The 21,675-nt window shown below is 48.6% G+C and overlaps 1 protein-coding gene and 1 non-coding gene across 14 annotated transcripts in view; both read left to right on the plus strand.

Annotated features, from left to right (window-relative positions):
- LOC127040993 (zinc finger protein 436-like) overlaps window positions 1-21,675 on the plus strand; it is a 563,752-nt gene that overhangs the window by 140,387 nt on the left and 401,690 nt on the right. The window lies entirely within an intron of this gene.
- TRNAK-UUU (transfer RNA lysine (anticodon UUU)) lies at window positions 17,342-17,413 on the plus strand. Its single transcript has one exon. It is a non-coding gene; the product is annotated as a tRNA-Lys (tRNA).

Below are 21,675 nucleotides of genomic sequence, written 5' to 3' on the forward strand. Positions count from 1 at the left end.
TCCTCCTCCTTCCTCCCCCTGTAGCAATTACGTAAGCGCAGGTGCATTAAGTAATCTTGGCCGCGGCAGCTCGTTAGTAAGTTTTCCTTCTGCAAGTTATCTTGTCCTTTTGCTAAAGGTGCACAGGCCTCATTATTTCTGCTTTAGACCAGTTAGAACTGTTGCAACTGATAACGGCTGTTACACCTGGCCTTTTAGGTCGATTAAAGTTCAAACATGGAGGGACTCTTGTCTGCTGAGGCCTAAAACCAGGAAGGCTCCATACTCTTGTGGCCTTCCACCCTCCCGAGTTACGTAGGGTTATGCTTAGTGACACCAACAACTCCCTCCTTTGAGAATACTTAACAAACTTTTGGCTGAGTGTTCTCACATTTAAAGGATAACATGTGATTTAGCTCTAGGGAGCTGAAGTGCTTTACAGCAAGAAAGCAAGAGAAGAGTAACAATACACAACACCACACCAGTGAGCAGGAGGTGAACAATGCCTTCCCCTATTTCTCCCAGGTTGAGTAATCAGCCCCAGAGGGAATCAGAAATAGTGGGTTTCCTTTCCTGGGCCTTCCACTGTTTAAAAGCCTGTTTGGCTGACAGGATGTACTTTTTAATATCCTGTGCGTCTTCTGGGACATAAGTACAGCATTCATCCCCTATAAGGGCGCACATCCCGCCATGTGAAGCCACACTTCCACCCAGGAAGTGTCCACGTATGTCTCGATGATCACAGATCAGATGGTATTTCTGATGCGTCTGTAAGGGCAGTGGGCCAAGTCTGGTACTCAAGATCACTTCAAATGGCCATCAGCTGGTGATTCAGGAAATCCTGAATTCCTAAACATACTAGATCCCACTGCAATGCCTTCCCAGCCTCAGTGATATTTAATACCATCTTTCCTTGGTGTAGTACTATAATACACCTGTTATTTAACTATTTTCAGGTACTTTTAAAAGGCATCGACATTAATAGCATAGGAGGGGGGTTACATTATTAGTCACTCTCCAGGACACAGGGCGCAGCCTGTAGAATAAACCCCAAGCTCCAATCAATACCACATTTTCAAGCATGGGTCCCACAAATGTCCTCCCGCCAGTGTATAATTCTTTGTTTTTTCACCAGGGTTAGTTCTTAATGTCCTTTCTAGTCAGGAATTCCTGGACTTTGGCAATTTCAGTGGAGCGAGTGTTCCTTCTTCTTTCCCAAAACAGTTGTGGTGCAGCATCCTTGTACTTTTTCCCTACTGTCCAGAAGGCACAGTGGAGCTAGAAGGTGAAATAGGCTAATTATCAGTAGGAGAATTCTCCCGATGTGGAGGGGTCTTTTTGCAGTGAGAATCTTGGGTCCATGCAGTCAGTCTTTGACATTTTACAGCGATGTTGGTAGTCACCGGGACTTAAGGGCCTTTCCAGGGTGGAGCCAGAGCAGACTTTCGTCGGTGGACCTTTACATCAATCCCGTCTCCTGGTTCCAAAGAGTGGCAGGGCTTCTAGGGTCTTTGGGTAGCGCTTCTTTACCTGTGAGAAAAGAAACTTAACACATTTTATTAGTGCCTGGCAATGTTTTGCAAATCTCATAGCTGCGTGGGCAAATTCAAGCCCTCCTTTTCCTGGTTGTTAGCCAAGTCTTAACTGTGAGCAGTGTTCTTGAATGGAGTCAGTGTCTTATCTATAGCCTGAGCTTGCTATTTTATTTTTTTTTTTTCAGTTAATTCATTTTGTTCTTTGTCCTTCTTCCCTTCTTGGCTTCTTTTAACCTGCAAAGGAAACTTCCACTTTTTACTTATACACCTTCTTCCCAACAATGAAGACATAAACATTGTCATTATACAGTACATTAGTCTTATTATTTAATATATGCCACACACACCCTTTTACTAAAATAACCTTATTAGAGAGCTTTGGAGCAACAAGCCAGGACAAGCACATCCACTTTGAGGAGTTTACTCAGTACAACCTCTAGTCCAATAGCCTTTCACCATCCCCAGCCCTCTGGCTAGAAATCTGAGGTAGCCAGAAAGATCCCATGTAGAATATGGGGAGTGGGTTAACTTTTCTTGTCTTTGCTTTCAAAGACTGTTGGTATGCAAATTTTAACAACAATTTTTGCAATTAACAGTTTGGCCAATAAAATTTCTTTTCCTTACTTAAGGAAATGCATTAGACTTTAGTATATTACATTTTCCTGATTTATCCAAACACTTTGTATTCCAAGTTGAACAAAACAAATATCTGCATTTTAATTTAATCTTTTTGTTTGATTTTAAACTAGACTATTTTATAAAAATATTAAACACAAAAATTCCGGCCACAAGACAAACACCACAGGACAGAACATAGAACACAAAACATGATTCCTATTGTGCCAGTAAATGCATGGTACGTTGAATGCTGTTCAGCTGGCATCAGTTTTCTCTGATTATCTGAAAGACAAAAAAAAGAGAGGTCTACCCACCCCTTCTGGGCAGACAATCATCGCTTGAAATATACAAATACTTTTGTTGGCTTCAGGCAAAACAGAGGAATTACCCCATAGTTTCTTGTATTTGTTTCATAGGCAGCCCAGGTTTTCAATTACATAACACTGTATACATTCTTCAGCTAATTCAACTAAATTGTTTATAGCCAAACCAAATGATTGCAATCCAATAACTTCTTTTCCTGAATTTATTTACAAACATTTCACAGACACCAAAAACTGTTTTTTCTTTAGCATTTTTACAAAGTTCAACTGCTGTTTCGTTCAGCAACTACAGAGTTAACTTCTCACTCTCCCTTAAATCACTTGCTTGTCTCCCAACAGCCACTTTTATCAACTTAAATCACCATTCCAAGTAAGTCCTAGGATTTGAAATTTCCATGCTTACACTTACTGACTCCTTCCTTCCACTACACCCTTAAAGTTTTCCAACCTGTTTTCCAATCTCTCTGTCTGTTGCCTGCCCGCCTGGGCCCGATCCTGCTTTTCTTGCTGAACCGTCCCTTCCATGGGCACCAACTTGTTCCACTACCAGTTTAGCTAGGAGGGTGGGCTTCTCATCTAGCCCCCACCCCTCCTGGTCTCTTTCCTTAAACATTCTTACTTACAAGACTACCCGAGTCCTCCTTCATGAGGCTTGCCACCTGGACAAAAACACATGGCCCATTGGGCAAAGGCCATTTACTTAACATATAATTTAAAGGACTATTCTTAGAGGGTTTACCCAGAGACTCATTCATCTGTTTGACACTTAAACAGAAAAGAGAATTACACAGAGAGCAGAGGGAATTACAGTCTAAGCCAGACTTTCCCACTTCTATACACTGACCGCTACAGGGGACGGGACAGAAGGATCTCAATTCAACCTCAGAACTTTCTTGCACACATGGCTTCCACTCCGAGGAATTACGAACAAGAGGTTCAGTTCTGCCCACACTCCTAACGCCCAAATGAACAGAGCAAAAAAAACAACAGCAACCGGTTAAACAGAACAGAACCAGAACCAGGTAGTGTTTTCTTATCCTATTAGGACTCACTTTTACTCATGCAGTTCTCAACATATAACACCAACAGTACCAAGCAAAGCAAACACAAAATAACAAGGGTAAAACAAATAGATGGTGTAAATTCTGCAGGGCTCCCCCCTTCTTAATTGCTCACCAAACTGTGACAAATTTCTGTTACCAATCTATCCCTCGTGTCAGGTGATCAGGCTGACACTACAGGATCGTTGGGGGAAGATAAAGAAAACACACCATATAACTGTATTTTAAAGCTCCATTAATAAAATAATAAAACAACAACGGAGAGTGTTGGGAACGCTCCCTCATCACTCAGGAAAACATTAATGCCCCAAGCCCCTTTCATACCCACACACGTACGTCTAGACTGGCCACTTCTGTGTATAATGTTCAGAGAAGGGGGGAGAGGTGAACTGGAGATTATCCTGTATACAGCTTGTCCAGAATTTCTAACATGCTTCTGCTCTTTGGAGGGCTGTTCTCTTGCACCCTGGAATCTTCTGCAGCATCTCTTTCAGAGATTCCAGTCCAGGTCAGCTGCCTGCGGCTTCTTCAGTGTCACCAAGCCACACCGGCTCCGGGGTCACAAAGGCACACTGTTGGATCTTACTGGACAGTTAAGCTTTGCAAATGTATTCTCAATTCTGTAACTTGTATTTTCTTTGCTTCGCCTCTGTCTATATTTTTTCCTTCACAGCCAGCTGGGGCCGAAAGCAGCCCCTCCCTGCACCAAGCACAGTCCGCGCCGATTCCTGACCCTGAACGCAGAGCAATCCCCCCCTTCCATCCCTGGGCCAAGATGATTTTTAAATTAACCCGTTCCTTTCCTCAATAGACAAATTTGCTCACCCTGTGTCAGGGCTTTTTGGTGATTAAACGCTCCTCTTAGATGTATGATCTTATCTAGATTGAAGTACCTTCTAGTGGGCATTATTTAGATGGATTTTCACGGTGTAAATATTCCAATTCTCTAAATACCTGCAGGTTGTTGAACTATAATGTACGTACATGTAATATGCTGGGGTACCCTTAGGGGGTGAGATGGAATGTTTAGACTGTCCCCCACCCATTTTCCACTTACACACACACGGAGGGTGCCCTGTCCGCGCTAGCGGCTCATAAACTAAGGATTTTTCCCTACAGGGTACTCACACAGGAGAGGCTAACGAGGATGGCCACGACCCTCCTACACCTCCCTTCAGCAAAGAGCGTCGGCTAGTCTCTGGGAGACGGCGCCGCTTACTCTGATTGCATCCAGTGAGATGATCAGACTGTCAGTAGCCCACACAGAAAGGAAAGGGGAAGGGAAGATGGGTACACACACTCCTAGACCCAGGCAGCTTCCTCACCGGACGATGCCAGGCCAAGTCAGCCCACCATGGGTTGGACCTCCTAAAGATCCACTAGTTACCGGGCTTGCGTTAGAGTAGTCCTGGTCACGAGCTTTTGCTTCACAGGGTACTCTGGGCATCTTCCGGTAACAGTCTCTCACACTGGCCCCCAGTACCATTCTGCATCTGATCCTGCTTTTTAGCTGCAACAGGGAGAGAGTGCATTAGGACATAGGGTCTCCCCTTTCTAAACAGGTCCCTCCTTTTTCCCTGCACTATCCCTAACCTGCTTTTTGGATCCTTGCACTCTGCCAGACAGAGGGAAGAACTGGAGCTACAGTGGGGTATTTTTACAAGAGCTCTCCATACAAACAGCTTCAGAAGCTACCCATTTACTGACAAAACAGGAGTAATTGGAGGATCGTGTTATAATTAAGTGATCCTTCCGGTGGCCACCTTTCTGGTCCTCTAGTTGATATTGAGGCCAGTCTACTATACAGAACGTTTTAGTTTGCTTTTAGTTAGTGGATCTGATCCAAGCACTTCCCAATTCGCTAGAATGCATTCTAAGGGTGTACACCGTGCCCTGCCTGTACTCTGTCCCTGCCCCATATCCTAGGGTGACACTGGGCATCCCCAGGTCATAACAGGCAAAAATCCAGACCACTGGACTGTTCCTACCTTATCCAAGGGACCGGTTCCTCACCGTCGCCCTCAACTGCTTCTCCACTACTCGAGCGCGTTGCACCGTTGTGCCCTCTGGGGTCAGTCGAACTGCGTCTCCGCCGAGGCCCCCGGTGAAGTCACCGGTGCGCGCTGGGCGTCGGTCGTCGCCGCAATCCGTCGACCACCAGAAGGGATCCAGGCAAGGCTAATTTTAGCCTCAATGCCCCACATGGGGCGCCAAGAACTGTTGCCGGCAGATAACTGCCTGAGGCCAAGCAACAGCGGGGGGGGTCCGTCGCCTGGTGTGCCGCGCCAATAAACACACCAGGGTGGAGAAGCAAACCAAGTTTATTTGAGATCTCAAAGCGGTGCAGGGAGATTGACTCAGATCAAGCACACCTAAAACAAGCAGTCTGTTCCTTTATATCCATGAGAACTTTTCTCACTGACTAGCAATCCCCCGTTTCCCCTCCCTCCTCCTCCTTCCTCCCCCTGTAGCAATTACGTAAGCGCAGGTGCATTAAGTAATCTTGGCCGCGGCAGCTCGTTAGTAAGTTTTCCTTCTGCAAGTTATCTTGTCCTTCTGCTAAAGGTGCACAGGCCTCATTATTTCTGCTTTAGACCAGTTAGAACTGTTGCAACTGATAACGGCTGTTACACCTGGCCTTTTAGGTCGATTAAAGTTCAAACATGGAGGGACTCTTGTCTGCTGAGGCCTAAAACCAGGAAGGCTCCATACTCTTGTGGCCTTCCACCCTCCCGAGTTACGTAGGGTTATGCTTAGTGACACCAACAGGTGGGTAGAAGAAGCTCCTTTTCCATCCCCTTGTTTCAAAAATCAATTGAACATACAGTCTTCAAATAAAGAACCTATCATATTAAACTGATAAGAACAGATATAACTTAGATAATATTTTTACTTCAAGGTCCCAGAGACACAGACAAGGTTTTCACCTTGAGGCTAGAAGACCAAAAACATCAAGACACTTGATTGTGGCCTTGGAAAAGCCAAAAGACTACTCTTCTCATGTTTGATCTTAGCTCACAGAGAGCCGAGCAGCGCTGCTGAGTTTCGGATGCTAGGCAGCCTCTCTTCCCCCACTGCTTTCTACTTCAGCAGGAGGGGCTCCCAGACACTAACCAAACACCATTCACGAGGCTTTGATAACTAGGTAACTTCAGACTGAAAGGAGATGGTGAAACGGGGAGCAGCTTTTCCAGATGAAAGGCAGGGCCCCGGGCTGCGGTGACAGGGCTGCAGCCCAACCCCCAGCTCCCCGGGGCCTCACCTACATCCCAAGCAGCCAACTTCAGACAGTCCCCAACTTTCCCCAGCTCCAGCCCCCAAAGCTTCCGCAAGGCCAGATCTGAACACGGAGGCCCAAACATGCCCAACTACCAGCCATGATCTCCCCAGCACACCCCAAACTCCCAGCTCCCACCAGCCCCACAGTCTGCCCCCAACCCTGACCCCCCCCCACACACACCCCAAACTCCCAGCAGCCACACAGTCCCCCCCAGTCCTGACCCCCCCATACCCCAAACTCCCAGCTGCCCCACAGTCCCCATCCCCAGCCGCTCCCCCTCCAGGCCAGCTCTGACATCCCCGAGCCCCCCCCCGGCTCACCCTCCCCTCGCTCCCGGGCCCAGCCTGGGCTCCAAGCTCTGCAGCCGAGCTGCGATCCGGACCCCTCCTGCAGCTCCCGGCCCAGCCGCTCCCAGGCTCCATTGCCCCGTCCCTGCAGGAGAGGCTGCTCCGCCCCACCCTGCCCGGGACACTCGCCCCCCGCAGCCCCGGGCAGCCCCGCTCCGTCTGCTGGGAGCTCGGGAACGCCCCCCCCCCCGCAGGGTGCAAACCAGGCAGCCGGGCCCGGCCCCTCCCGGCAGGAGCGTGTCCGCCCCACGCGTGTCCCCGCCCCCCGGGCCCTGCCCCCGGCCCCACCGCGCTGCCCCGCGGGCTGCTGGGCTGAAGCAGCCTCCACACTGTGCTCCCAGCCCCGGCCCCGCTGCCGCATACAGGGGCGGGGGGCTGGGGGGAGGCTGGAAGGTGCGGCTCCTCCCCGGGCCTGGCCCTGCCCCCGCCCCCGGGCCCCTCGCAGGGGGGTTGGGGAAGCGGGGACCCCCCTCAGCCCAGAGGGGGCAGGAGAGGGGCTGGGTCTCCCCAGGGGAAAAGCAGGGGCAGGGGCTGGCGCTGCTGAACCATCAGCCCAAGGAGCCCCCGGCTGAGAATGCAGCGAGCACGTGTCAGTTCAGCGGTGGAGATGGGACCCAGCACGTGTCAATCACCTGCCTCTAAAGCGTCTAAATCCCCTGGGCACAGCTCACCAGGGCACAGCTTGGGAGCTACACTGGGAATAGATCCTGTAGGAAACCCCCTCCTCCCACAGCAGAGTGAACCTAGAGCTTGGTGGATCGAAACCATCCTCTGTTAGCTTGGGTTTCATTACAGCCCTGGCAATAATCCAGCTGCCTGCGTGTGTTCTGCACAGAAAAGAAGAACAAATTCTCTCCCTGTTCACCCTTCCACGGTGATTAAAGGAAGAAATAAAGCCCCAGCAGAGCCCTGCCCCACAGAGTCCCCTCCTGGAAGGCGAGAGATGTGCAGGGACTAGGGCTCCATCTGAGGGTTGCCAGGTTTATAGAACTTTTGGTAATACCCAGAACGGGTCCAAGTCCTGCCCCTCCCCCCACCCCCGCCTAAGGTCTGGGAGGGAGTTTGGTTCTGGGATGGGCAGGGGAGGCGGTGGCAGGCTCTGGGAGGGAATTTGGGTGCATGAGGTGCAGGCTGTGGGCTGGGGCAGGGGTTTTGGGGGGCAAAGGGGCACTGGCAGGCTCTGGGAGGGAGTTTGGGTACAGGAGGGGGTACAAGCTCTGGGAGGGAATTTAGCTGCATGAGGTGCAGGCTCTGGGCTGGAGCAGAGGGTTGGGGTGCAGGAGAGGCAGGGGACAGACCCTGGGAGGGAGTTCGGGTGCGTGCAGGGTCTGGGCTGGGACAACCCCCTTAACCTGCTTTTAGCAATCAGAATAATTTAGTGTCACCTTATTTTTGCCTGCCCCAGTACAAAAGAAGAGGCTTTTGTGAGTTTCCTGACTCAGAGGATGAAAATGGAGGTTTGTCAGTCCGCAATGCTGTGAATCGTTGTCGAGCGGAACCCATTGTTGGCATTGGTAGTGTAGACACAGCCTCAGCCTCGGTGCTGGTGGGGGGAAGTATTGTCTCTAGAGTCACCCAGGGGTGGTGTGGGATTGTCCCAGGTTACTGGGTGGGGGCTCGAGCAGGTTGTATGTTGTGTTGTTAAAAAGGATCCCCAAGATGTTGAACCCTGGGCCATGTTGCTGCCGACTCCAACTGGCAGAAGGGTCACAGAAAGACGCAGGGGGAGGGGAGTAGCACCCATTAATTTATGCAATTATTCAGTGAGGCAGAGGCCTGGTAGGAAGGAACTACCTGTGCAAGCCCCCTTGGCAGAGAGGAGGATCTGTGATGTCCTCGGCACTGGAGATACAGCCCAGGGATGGGGCAGTAAATGGAGCAGGGGAGATTTGTGAACTGGGACCTCCTCTCCCTGGGTATTTCCTCTGCAGGCCTGTTTCAGTGTCTCTCTTTGCTCTTTCCCTGTGTAACCCAGTGGTTCTCAAACTTTTTGAACTGGTGACCCTTTGCACAAAGCAAGGTGCCGAGTGTGACCCCCCCATCAATTCAAAACACATTTTTTCATATTTAACGTTATTTTAAATGCTTAATTTATAACCCGATTCTTCAAAATGAGTTTAACTTTCCTCACCACTTTTAAATTAAGCCTAGAACACACTTTGACTGAATTATTGTTATAAGCAGAAAAAGGTTTTTAAAATAGTTACTGTTTAATACTGAGGGTGTGAAGACATTTGTCAATATCACTTTTCACAGCAGACTTTGCTCCATTGCCACCCTCACTTCTGCTGTCTGCAGAGCTGGGCGGTTTGTGACCCCCCACATAATAACCTCACATACCCCCACCCACGAGGGGCTGTAACCCCCAGTCTGAGAACTCCTGGGATGCCCTCTTCCCACTCTGGTTGGGACACTTGACCCCTGTCCCGTTCCCAGGGGGCACGTGCTCTCCTGGAGCTGGATCGGCTGCTCCTGAGGGGAGCCAGAGCCGGGGGCGGGGGAGAGATGTCAGTGGGGCCTGCAGCGCTGGGAGTCACAGACACAGGGGGGCAGAGATGGGCTGAGGAGAGGCTACTTGAGAAGAGTCACTTCCCTGCCCACTCCCAGTGCTCCCCCCCTGCTCCCCCCATCCCCTGGGGCCTGCCTTAATTCAGATAGTCCCTTTCCCAGGATTAAGTTGATATAACTGCATTGCTCGGGGTGTGTGTGAATTTTTTACACCCCTGTGTAATGTAGTTACACCCACCAAATTTTGTAGCGTAGACCTGTCCAAAGAATCACTCACACAAACCTTGGGAGTAAAACGTCACCTGCTCCTCTGCTTTACAGAATCCAAACACAAGCAAAGCTTGTCTGGCCCCTGTGGGGGTTGGCAGACAGTCAGGTGTGGGCAGATAGGCTGCTTTAAATAATAGCAGGCACCATGGGTTAGCTGGTTAAAGCACCTGCTCAGTAAACAGGAGATCCTGAGTTCAACTCACTGTGGTGCCTTGTTGACTGGTTGTTGGGGCACCTGGTATTGGTTACTGTCAGAAGACAAGATTCAGAGCTAGATGGGCCTTTGGTCTAACCCAGTGTGGTTATTGTTTAAATAACACTCACAGGCACTGGTAATAGAGTTACTGAAAGTTTGGGAATTAGGAGCAGGTAGGTCAGTGATCCAATCCCCACACAGATGACCCCCTCCCTCTGGGACAGCGGCAGGTCTGAGCTCTCACCCAAAAGCTCATTGTAGCTGCCAGAATCTGTGAGCAACTTGTTTAGTTTATGCCAAAGGTTGAGTCCTGCTTTGTGCACCGTGTGTGAGAATGAAAATCCTAAATTGCCTTTTGAAATAACGAATGCAGCAGGACATGTTATTGTCTCTGCCCCAAAGCAGACAGACCAATGGAGAAATGCCGTCAAGTCCAAGGTAATACTCCACTGCCATTTTACCTTTTTTGCTCGCTAAACTCCTTCTTATCTGCCCCGCCCAGGCTGTCCTCTGCCTCAGCTGCAGCTCCCGGCCTGCTCTAGAGTCAAACATGCAGGGCCCCCAGGGCAACAGAGGCTGGGACAGGGTAGCAGCCTGGGTTGGTCTGGGAAGATGCTGGGAGTTCTCGTTCCCTGAGAACTGGTCCGGCTCCCTTCTCAACAGCAAACAAATCAATTCCACGTCCCCTCCCCAGAAAAATCAGCCTAGAGCCAAGGGCAGCAGCAGACGATTCCCTCTAGTTCCCACCGAGGCAGGAGAGAACCCAGGGTATTTCTAGCAGAGCTTATGGAACTAACGTGGGGAAACCAGCCTTTAATAACAGGCAGTTCCAGTTTAAGCTTAGTGTTTTTAACAATTTCTACAACATTAAAAAACCCTTCAATCGTAGTGTCACCATCCAAAAAATTGCTTCAGCCTTATAGGTTCCCAAGTTCACAAATAAACATCTCTTCAAATCCAAGGGAGTGGAGATCAGTCAATGTTCAGAGTCATCCCACATAAAAGAACCATGTTGTGGTACATACTGGCCCCATCATGTGGCCATTGCTTTTCCCTCCTCTCTGTTAAAAGTTGTAGTATTTTGCACAGAAACTTTCTTCCCTCAGGAGAGACCTGGGAACCAGGGCTGCCAGCCAGCCAAACATCTTTAAGAGGAGGCGTAATCTGTCAAAAAGTGATCTCCCTCCTTCAGTTCAGTGACACCCTGAACTGTTACTTATCAGGGCAGAGCCGGAGGATTGAAAGCAGCTACAACAAACGCCTGTGTAGCTAACAAGAATGAACACAAACACTCCCTTGTATCTGAAGAGATGTTTAGTTTTACCCTTGGTAAACTACAAGGCTAAAGGGAAAGGTGATGGTGGTGCCAGATATAAAGAGTGAAACACGAGACAATCATCATAGTTATGCCCATAGTGACTGCAAATTATTTCTAAATTCTTATTATCATCGGTGTATTATTTTCTCTGGAGTCTAGACATTGACTAGATCTTGACCAAGAAATTTGGTTCTTGATAAAATAATCGACTACCCTGGTTAAGGCAATGGACTTGATAACCACTCAGTTCAAATACTAACAACAGTGGCTGCCTTTTAGCCAGAGCTTTTAATCAGGGCAATAAATTGATACAAACTCCTGTAAAATCATTTCCCAGTCGAGTCCTTCACCCACATTCGTTAAGGCATTGGGCCACCATATGAACATTTCATTTCCCTCCTCAGTTTCACACAGAGACATAATTTCTTTTGCACAGATCCATGAACAGCAAAGCCTCCCTGTGTCTCTTGTCTGAGCCAGGGCATTCAATTCCAGTGAACCCTTCTCTCCTGCAATGGCAATGGTGAGACAGAGGGGACTTGGCCACCTTCACCTCTAACAGTGAGATATTGGCTCAGCTTTTTCTTTACACTGCTGTTGTCAGTCCATGAAACATCAGGGATGGAATGCAAGGCTTAATTCATGCATCAACCCCCTGAAACATTTCAGTGCCCCAGAGAAATCCTGCCCCCAGCTATTGGAATGATATGGTGGAGATTCGAATAGGAAAGGGACTGTCTGAATTGTCAGTGTGGGGAATGAACAACTGTCATGGTAGAAACCCCCACTCTGAACCTTAGCGTCCAAAAGATGGGGTACCAGCATGAATTCCTCTAAGCTTAATTACCAGCTTAGAACTTGTAGCGCTGCCACCAACCAGGAATTCCAGTGCCTGGTACACTCTGGTCCCCCCAAAACCTTGCCTGGGGACCCCCAAGACCCAGACCCTCTGGAACTTAACACAAGGAAAGTAAACCCTTTCTCCCCGTTGCGTCTCCCAGGCTTCCCCTCCCTGGGTTACCCTGGAAGATCACTGTGATTCAACTCCTTGAATCCTAAAACAGAGAGGAAAATTCACCTTCCCCCTCCTTCTCTCTCCCCCTCCCAGACTCTCCCTGAGAGAGAAAGTAATCCTAACACAGAGAAAAAGTTAACCTTCCTCTCCCCCTTCCCTCCTTTCTCCCCACCAATTCCCTGGTGGATCCAGAGACCGTCCCCTGGGGTCTCACACCAGAATAAAAAGAAAAATCAGGTTCTTAAACAAGAAAAGCTTTTAATTAAAGAAAGAAAAATTCTTTGTAAATCTCAGTAAAAATTATCTTTGTAAGTTTAAGATGGAATATGTTACAGGGTCTCTCAGCTATAGACACTGGGAATACCCTCCAAGCCTAAGTATACAAGTACAAATTAAAATCCTTTCAGCAAAATACAAATTTGAACTTCTTCCAGCCAAATACACATTTGCAAATAAAGAAAACAAACATAAGCCTAACTCACCTTATCTTCCTAGTACTCACTATTTCTGGACATATAAGAGACTGTATCAGAGAGATTGGAGAGAAACCTGGTTGCACGTCTGGTCACTTTCAGAACCCAGAGAGAACAAGAATCAAACACTAACAGCACACACAAAACTTCCCTCCCTCAAGATTTGAAAGTATCCTGTCCCCTGATTGGTCCTCTGGTCAGGTGACAGCCAGGCTCACTGAACTTGTTAACCCTTTACAGGCAAAAGAGACATGAAGTACTTCTGTTCTATTAACTCTTAATTATCTGTTTATTACAACAACAATCTATAGCAATGTCGGTAGCCACAAACACACTCTCATCGTGCTCCAGCTGGAAAGGAAATGGGTAGGAACTCTTGCTTTTCACCATGGACACACTTACACTAATGCACAGCCATGAATGCACTGGGGGAGTTGGTCTGAGACATTTGAAGTGACAGGTCTGTGAGAACAGAATCATTGTGTAGTGAAGCAGCTGTACATTGAGTAGTTGTGGCTGAGTGCTTAAGGTGAAGGGCTAAAAAGCCCTTAGGGTCTCCCCATGCAGGTTCAAATCCTGCTGACTATGGGATGCATTAGTGTGTTGTCAGTGCTGTTGTCTTAGTGCCTGAGCAGGATCTGGTTTCACTCTGAGACTGTTTACACTTAAAATACTGCAATAGCACTGTGGAGAAGACAGTTGCTACAATGAGGAGAGGGGTTTTCCATCCCTCTAATAGCTATGTTGACAAAACAATCTTTACTTTCACTTAGCACTATCTAATCATGGTTTAGATAAGCTTAATTATACTGGTTCTGGGTTTTTTTCACACCCTGAAAGACGTACTTGTTACAGGGTTTATCCCATCACCCTCACATTCCCTGGTCCTTCTCGCGTGACCAGAGAGCAGCAATACACAAAGTTCAAAGGTGCAAACAATTCAATGTTTATTGGCGTAAACTTCCAGCAAGCAATGATTCCAGTTTCCTTCCTCAGCATCCCCCTTCCCAGCTCTGACACCACAAAGCCTTGCCTGTGTCCCTGTTCACCTTCCCTGTTCCTATTCCCCCCCTTAGCAAAACATAATTCCAATTCCCCTACCCCTACCGCTACCCCCATTCCCATTCCCATTCCCCCCTTACTTCCTGATTGACTGCAGACTATATAGTAATACTGGAGTTCTGCTTAGCTCTATCTTAACCAATCATTTTATTGAAATGTAACTAACCAATCATAACATACTGTAACATGATTATCTAACCAATTATACCCCACCACCTTAATTGGTTTACATCCAACAATTTAATTATACAGCAGACAGAAACAGTTACAGAACCAGACAGAGATTATACAGAAAACAATAGGAAGGAGGGGACTACAGTGACAGAACAACAAAGAAATGAGGATTTCACACCCCAACTGTTGGTAAGTGAGTTGTCCCCAGACAGGATGCTATCATGGTAGAGGTTGTGGGTGCTGGTTGCTTAACTATCTGGCCCCCAGGGCAGGATTTTGAGGTTCACCATTACTGTCTCAGAATGCCAGCACCCATCTTTTGTTCACTTAAAACATGAGCAGGGAGATTACAACACCATAGAACTCATGAAGCTCCAGGAAATGTGTAACTTTAGATCTGGGTGAGTGTGTCTAAAAATCAGCTGTGCTGTAGAAGGTCTCTGGGAGTGGAAAGAGATGTGCCATCTCCATCTCCCTAAAGAGTTCATCAACTATTAATGAAAACTAGGGTTGACAAGTCATATTCTTTGTAGTATCAGGATGGTGGACTGGTCTAAAGTGCTAGTTATGAGACTCTTTTTTTCTAATCCCTTGGGTGTTCTTGACTCTGCATGGAGACGTGGTTTCACATCCCACTCCTGATATTACCATTAATTCTATCTGGAGAAAATGGCCTCACTTCAATCTCCTTTGGAACAATAGAACCCCATTTGCTTAGATTTTCTATTCCAGTAGCTGTGAGAGAAGCTCCAAACCAGGGGGAAACAGGGCCTGTTCTCTCGACCCATCAATTTTTGTCTTCCTTCATTCCAAGCCATTTTCTCAAATACATCCGTATTTCCCACACTTTAATGAAACTTTAGAGTCATCATTTAATTGCCACACAACTGTACTTATGAAGTGAAGTGAAACACAACATTTTTTGGATATTCTTGCAGAAGAGTTTTGCTTTCTGATCTGGAATTGAACAGGGGCTACCCGAGGGGGACAATGCTACTCCCTTTTCTTGACTCATCCAAAAAACATAAGTGTGTGGTGCCCTTTGTTTCCCTGTTCTTCAAACACCTGTCGGGGTGGCCAAGGGAGACTTGGTCCTGACTCTCGGGGTCCCTCCCTGCCCTACCTTTCTATATGATTCTGTTGTGTGGGTTTGCGCTGTGTCGTTGTCCCACACTGAGCTGTTTTGCACAGTGTCACTTTGCACTCTGACACATTGTTTCGTGTTGTATGGTTTTTGAACTGGCTTGTGTTGCGTTGGTTTGAGCTGAGCTCTTTTGCAGTGCGTCATTTTGCCCTATGGGGCGTTCATTTTCACGGTGCTGAATTGTCGGGCTTTGCACTCCTACGTGTTGTCACTTTGTGCTGTGGAATGTCAGTTCACACTGAATTGTTAGATATTAGATTGGGGTGTTTCCACTTTTTTTGTTGTTTATATTATATTGAGATGGCATAGAATTATAGAGCTGTACGGCTGCAAAGGACCTGGAGAGGTCATGAAATCCAGCCCTCTCTGCTGAAGCAGGGCCAAGCAGAGACAATGCATTGGGGGCATGTGGGACCAAGTGTCCACAGCAGTCAGCCCAGGCAGGGAGCAGAAGGAGAGAACCAGAGCCAGAGCAGGTTGTCTATGTGACCAAGTATATGCAGAGTATCCTTGACAGAGGTTTGTTCAACCTGTTCTTAAAAATCTCCGAGGACAGTGACTCCACAGACACCCTTGGGAGCCTATTCCAGAGCTTAACTACACTCAGAGTTAGAAAGCTGTTCCCAATATCTAACGTGAATCTCCCTGGCTGCAGATTAAGCCCATTGCTTCTTGTCCTACTCTCAGTGGACATGGAGAAGAATTGATCATCGTCCTATTAATAATGACCAAACTTTTCTCTTTGCAGACATCCGTTAAATGGTTATTATCCCCTCTTCTTGCCTGAGGTAGAATGGAAGAGGAGAAAATACTCTCTTAACAGAGGATGCAAATGTCAGTTTGGTCTCTCTTCATGTTTTACTGAAGCTCAGAGAGAGGAAGAAACATGACCTGCCGAAGAGCATAGAGAGTTTGTTTCATTTTGATCTGTGACTATTAGCAGAAGAGTGACACCTAAGGGCTGTTGCTACCACCCTCCATGGGGCTTGGATTTATGATGATGGGATTAAGAGCATCATGCTCTACCAACAGAGCTAGCTAGATTTAAAGTCAGTCAACTGCCCAGTTGCACTGTAGAAGGAGCCTGAGGGTGTTTGTTTGTGAGTTGAGGTTCCTTGTCTGACATTTGCCTTCTTTCCTGGTTTGTTATGTCTCCAGCGAGCAAACCGGAGCTGTCACAAGGCTGGTTAGATGCTGCTTTCTAGCCTAGAGAGCTGGGGTTGATTTAGCATGCTGCCGCCATCAGCTGCTCAGAGCAACCAGGGCGGGAGGTTGGAATTTAGGATTCTCCCAGCAAGGGCAGGTGCTGTTGGACTCATCTAGTGGGGGAGAGTCTGAGTTTGAGTTCCCCATGTGGCACACACACATTTTCACAGGGCATCAGGTCTCCTGGGGAAAAACTCAAAAGAAGCCCAGACCCAGGAGTGTCAGAGAAAGGAATCACTGTTTGCTTTAAGAGATGGGTGAGGGAATCCTGCAGCTGCTTAGATCCCTCCAGCACCTTATAGAACCATTTGTGGGGAAAGTCTGGGGAAGCCGAGGAGGACAAGGAGACGGGAAAGGGGCTTGCAGTTGTTGTGCAATCACCATGCTCCCAGCAGAAGGGTCCGGGGGGCTCAGCACTCAGAACTCTCAAGATGGCAAAGCTCAGAGCCCCATTACACAGAGTGAGAACGTGATCAGATCACATCAAGCGGTAGCAACATCCCTGCCTTAGTTTCTATGCCAGAGCTCCTATCAGCTCAGTTCTCCCCGCAAGAGTCAGCTGCTGAGAGGGTTGCGATGGGGTAAATGAAGGCAGAGGAGGATTGTTCCTCATGGGTTTTTTTTTGTGTGGCTCTGTGGTCCTGCTGGAGGAAGCATCATTTGAGTTTGTTTCAGTGACTTGGGTTGGGCTCAGATTGTGCCCCTGAGCACAGGGGTTCCTGGACTCTGTCCTATCCCCTCAGGGAGCAGACAATGGAGCGGTTTCAGAAAGTGGATAGAAAGTAGCCTAAGAAAGTGTAGCATAAGTGCGAAGAAAAACTATGCTTTCAGCTCTCTGGTGGTCTAGTGGTTAGGATTTGGTACTTTTACTGCCAAGGCCTGGGTTCAATTCCCAGTCAGAGAAAAGTGGCTTTAAACCAAAAAAGCCTCAGTTATTCTTCACTTGCAACATAAACAAATCTGTGGTTTTTCCCTGATTCCCCCATCTTCCCAGCGTCTCCATGGCAGGGCTGGCTCCAGGCACTAGCACAGCAAGCAGTTTCCTGGGGCGGCCAATGGAATGGGGAGGCTTCTGTGGCAATTTGGCCCTCTGAGTCCCTCTTGGAGGGAAAGACTTGCTGCCAAAAGCGGCAGAGGTAGAGCTGCTGCTGATTGCAGCTTTTTTATTTATTTTTTTTCCGCTTGGGGTGGCAAAAACACTGGAACTGGCCCTGCTCCATGGAAGACAATTTGTTAAATCCCAGATGAGTGGATTTAAATCAGTTCTCAGCCTGAGTCCTTAGGGCTTAATCCTGAGGATATTGTCCCATCGTGGGGCCATTTCCCTCCTCTCTTTCATACAGAAGCACAATTTTCTTTCACAGACACAGGAACAGCAAGATCTTTCTCTGTCCCTTGTGTAAAGCAGGGGGCCAAATTCCATGGAAACAATGGAGAAGCAGGGGGCCCTGGGCACATGCAGCCCTGGCTGTGAGATGTTCCCTCCCCTCTTTCTTTATGCCCCTGTTGTTATTTCATGGATTGTCTGGGATGGGGGAAAAGCTGAGTTCACTCCAGGTGGAGGATAAAAAGAACCTGAAAGTCTCAGGCCCCAACCCCTGCTACCAGGATCACTGAGGTGCTGGGGATTTGAGTAGGAAAGGGACTGTGTGAATTGTCAAGGTGAGGAGTGAATAACAATCTACCACTAGATCCACCTCATTAACCACTGACACAGGCTAATCCTGCTGCAGCTAGAAGGGAAACTGGGAGTGATTCTTTGCTGTTCAGCCATGGAAACAGTGACCCAATTGCACCGCAGTGAATGTCCTGGGGAAAGCTGGACTTCATAGGCAGGTGGAAACACCTAGAACTCCCCACCCTACTTCTGCTGCCAGGGTGAGGTGTTGAGCTGCTCACAGCATCCCCCACCATGACCTTGCAGCAGGGGATTGCAGCACGCCTCCCCTCCCCCGCCCTCCACCCAATGCAGGGGAGAGGGCTGAGTGTATCTCTGCCCTATGAGTCCAGGGCACAAACTCTCTCTGCCCCACACATAGAATTTGGCCCTGCAGTGAGAACAGGTGGGCTCTGAGTGTAATCCATAGCAAGAACAGCACATCTGGGGATGTAGCTCAGTGGTAGAGCATATGCTGTGCATGTATGAGGTTCTGGGTTCAATACTCAGCATTTCCATGCTCATTTTTTCACCCTGCTCTTTGCTCATGCCCACAGGGGATGTGGCCCACCAGTCTCCCTGCACCAGTTTCAGTCCTGCTCAGTGAGGGGCAAGTGCCAATTGCATGGAAGGTCTGCGGGGTGGGTTCTGCTCCTAAGTCACCTTGGTACATTTAAGATTCCCTCTCACTGTGCTGCTTGGGACAAGGGTAGATGAGAAGGGCAAATCCTCCAGCACTGGAGGGAAAGGTCCCATCTGCTCAGACTGAGAGGCAAGGAAACAGAGGGGCAGTCAGTGCTCAGAGAGGAGAGAGGTCAGTGTTGTACACCCAACAGGGGACACTGTCTTTTTGAGTATCACAGGGGTAGCTGCGTTAACCAGGATTTGTAAAAAGCGAGAGTCCTGTGGCACCTTATAGACTAATAGACGTACAGGAGCATAAGCTTTGAGGGGTGAATCCCCACTTCATCAGATGAATGGGGTGGGAATTCTGTGCCTGGCTAGCCAACTACAAAAGCAGTTTCTCCTCCCTTGGCGTTCACACCTCACCTGCTAGAAGAGGGCCTCATCCTCCCTGACTGAACTAACCTCCTTATCTCTAGACTGATTCTTACCTGCATATTTATACCTGCTCCTGCAAATTTCTGCCACGTTCATCTGACGAAGCAGGTATTCACCCACGAAAGCTTATGTTCCAATACGTCTATTAGTCTATAAGGTTCCACAGGACTTTATGTCTTTTTGAGGTGAGTGCAGCTTGCTTGGGATGGTGCTGATGATGGATAGAAAAAAGGCTGGAGTCAATGACAGATGAAACCATAGAAGGGGAAGGGGAATGGCAGCCCCACAGAAGTTCCTGGGTGCTCAGATGCCCCAGTTATTGCATTCTGGCCTGTCGTAGAGAGAGAAAAGACACGGAGGGACCCAGCCCCCATAACAGTGATCCCATGGACAAGAACCTGGTTGTTAGTGGGGTGAAGTTTCCCTCTGGGCAAAGTGGAGCTGAAATCCCTCAGTGTCCTGGAATTTAAGCAATGGAAGCTTCAAACCCTGCACGGGGGTGGGCTGAGGTGCATCAGCAGAAGGTTGGGCTGGACAGAGGCGGCAGGTTTGTATAATTTTTGGTAGTGCCCAGAATGGGACCAAATCCTGCCCCACCCCCACCCCACACCTGTCTAAGGCTCTGGGAGGGAGTTTGGGTGTGGGAGGGAGAGAGGTTGGAGTCTGGGAAAGAGTTTGGGTGCAAGGTCTGGGGTCAGTCAGGGGGTTGTGCTGCAGGAGGGTGTGCAGGGGGCAGGCGCTTGGAGGGAGTTTGGGTGCAGGTGTGGGGTCTGGCTTGAGGTTGGGGGTGCAGGAGCGGGTGAGGGGTGCAGCATTTACCTCAGACATCTCCCAAAAGCAACCTGCACCCCCCTCTGGCAGCAGCCCTAAGCAGGAGGGCCGGGGGCATCTCTGAGCATGGCTGCCCGCAGACTCCACCCTTGCAGCTCCAGTTGGCAGAGTTGGCACTTGGGGTGGGGGCAGCACATGGAGACACCCCCACCCCAGGGGCCGCAGGGACGTACCAGCCACTTCCGGGAGTGGTGTGCCACATGGAGCAAGGGTGGGCAGGATGCCGCCTTAGTTCCCTTGTGTTGCTGCTGGTGGTGGCAGGGATCCCCGGGCCCTTTTAAATTGCCCTGGGGCGGCAGGCAGGACCAGGGGGGACACTCCCAAGGGCCTAACGTTGCTTTGCACAACAATAAATCTTGGAACAGGAGAGAAATGAAATGGCAGCAGAACCTAAGGAATTAAAAGCCTCCAGATTCTTCTGTGTGCACTGACTCCAAACGGAAACTGTAATTTGACTCACTTTGTGTCTGCAGCCAGTAAAATATCAGGACAAAATCATTCCAGTGATTGTGACCCTGGGTTTGAGGAGGCTTTGGTCTTATTAAAATGTAACTAGCATGTTTCACTTATGTTTTTAAAGGTGGTTTCCCCAAGCAATCCCAAGTTGTTCTTCCCACAGCTGGCTGATGGGGGTCAGCAGGGGAACTCTCCAATCTGAGGGAATCTCTCTGTGCCCCACTGTTAATTCTCCATCCTTTCTCCCCCTAATCACAGACACCCCTCCCCTCCCTGATATCAGTGTTTTAGAGAGACCCCTCCCTCCCTTTGTGGGATACAGACTCTGTGACAGAGACTGACTTGGGCTCCTCTTTGCATGGCCCCAATGGGGAAGGAAAGAGACTGGAGGCTGGGGGGAGAAGACGGGCAGAAGGAGTCAAATGGGGCTAAACCAGAATAGAAGAGATTTTCTTCCTGTTAAAATGTACTGGAGTCTCATGGCTGAAAAGCCGCATCTTGAGTTAGGTTTGATGCATCAGCCTTGCAATCGCCAGGCAAAGGTGTGACCCACAGAGACTGATAACTGCCTGCTTCCTAACTTTGTCTAAGAAGCACCTGCACTGGTGGAACAGGTTAGTGCAGAGGGGGATACTGCTGGGGTTATGAATTCTACCCTTATCTGGAGCGCTGGTTTTTATTCCTTGTGTAGTTTCCCCAACTTGCTTTGCTTAATTCACATGGAAAGTGCCCTACTAGGAAAAGGAGAGTAAGTTCTAAAATGTGGAAGTAGGTGCACAGCTTGGAAACATCCCCCCTGTGCTTCTATTAGTTCCAGTAGATTGTCCACTGGCAGCATGAATTGATTTCTTTGCTGCTGTGAAAGCCGCCAGGAAAAGTCTCTGGTCACCAGAGCTCCCTTCTTCTTCCAGCACATCACTGGCTCTTTCCCTGCCCCAGTTACTGCTATAGCAGGGTCCTATATGCACTGAGCCTAAAGCTTTTTCAAGCCTTCTTAGTGCAATTGGCAGCACATCAGTCTCATAATCTGAAAGTCCTGTGTTTAAGCCTCAGAGAAAGCAATGAGTTTCACTCCCTAGTTCAGATTTTCTACAGAAGATCAGAGAAAAGAAACTAGAGGAGAGTGGTTTCTAGACACCCTCCCACCCATCTAACACACA

The sequence above is a fragment of the Gopherus flavomarginatus genome, assembly GCF_025201925.1.
Source record: "Gopherus flavomarginatus isolate rGopFla2 chromosome 13 unlocalized genomic scaffold, rGopFla2.mat.asm SUPER_13_unloc_1, whole genome shotgun sequence".
Classification (NCBI taxonomy): Eukaryota; Metazoa; Chordata; order Testudines; family Testudinidae; genus Gopherus; species Gopherus flavomarginatus.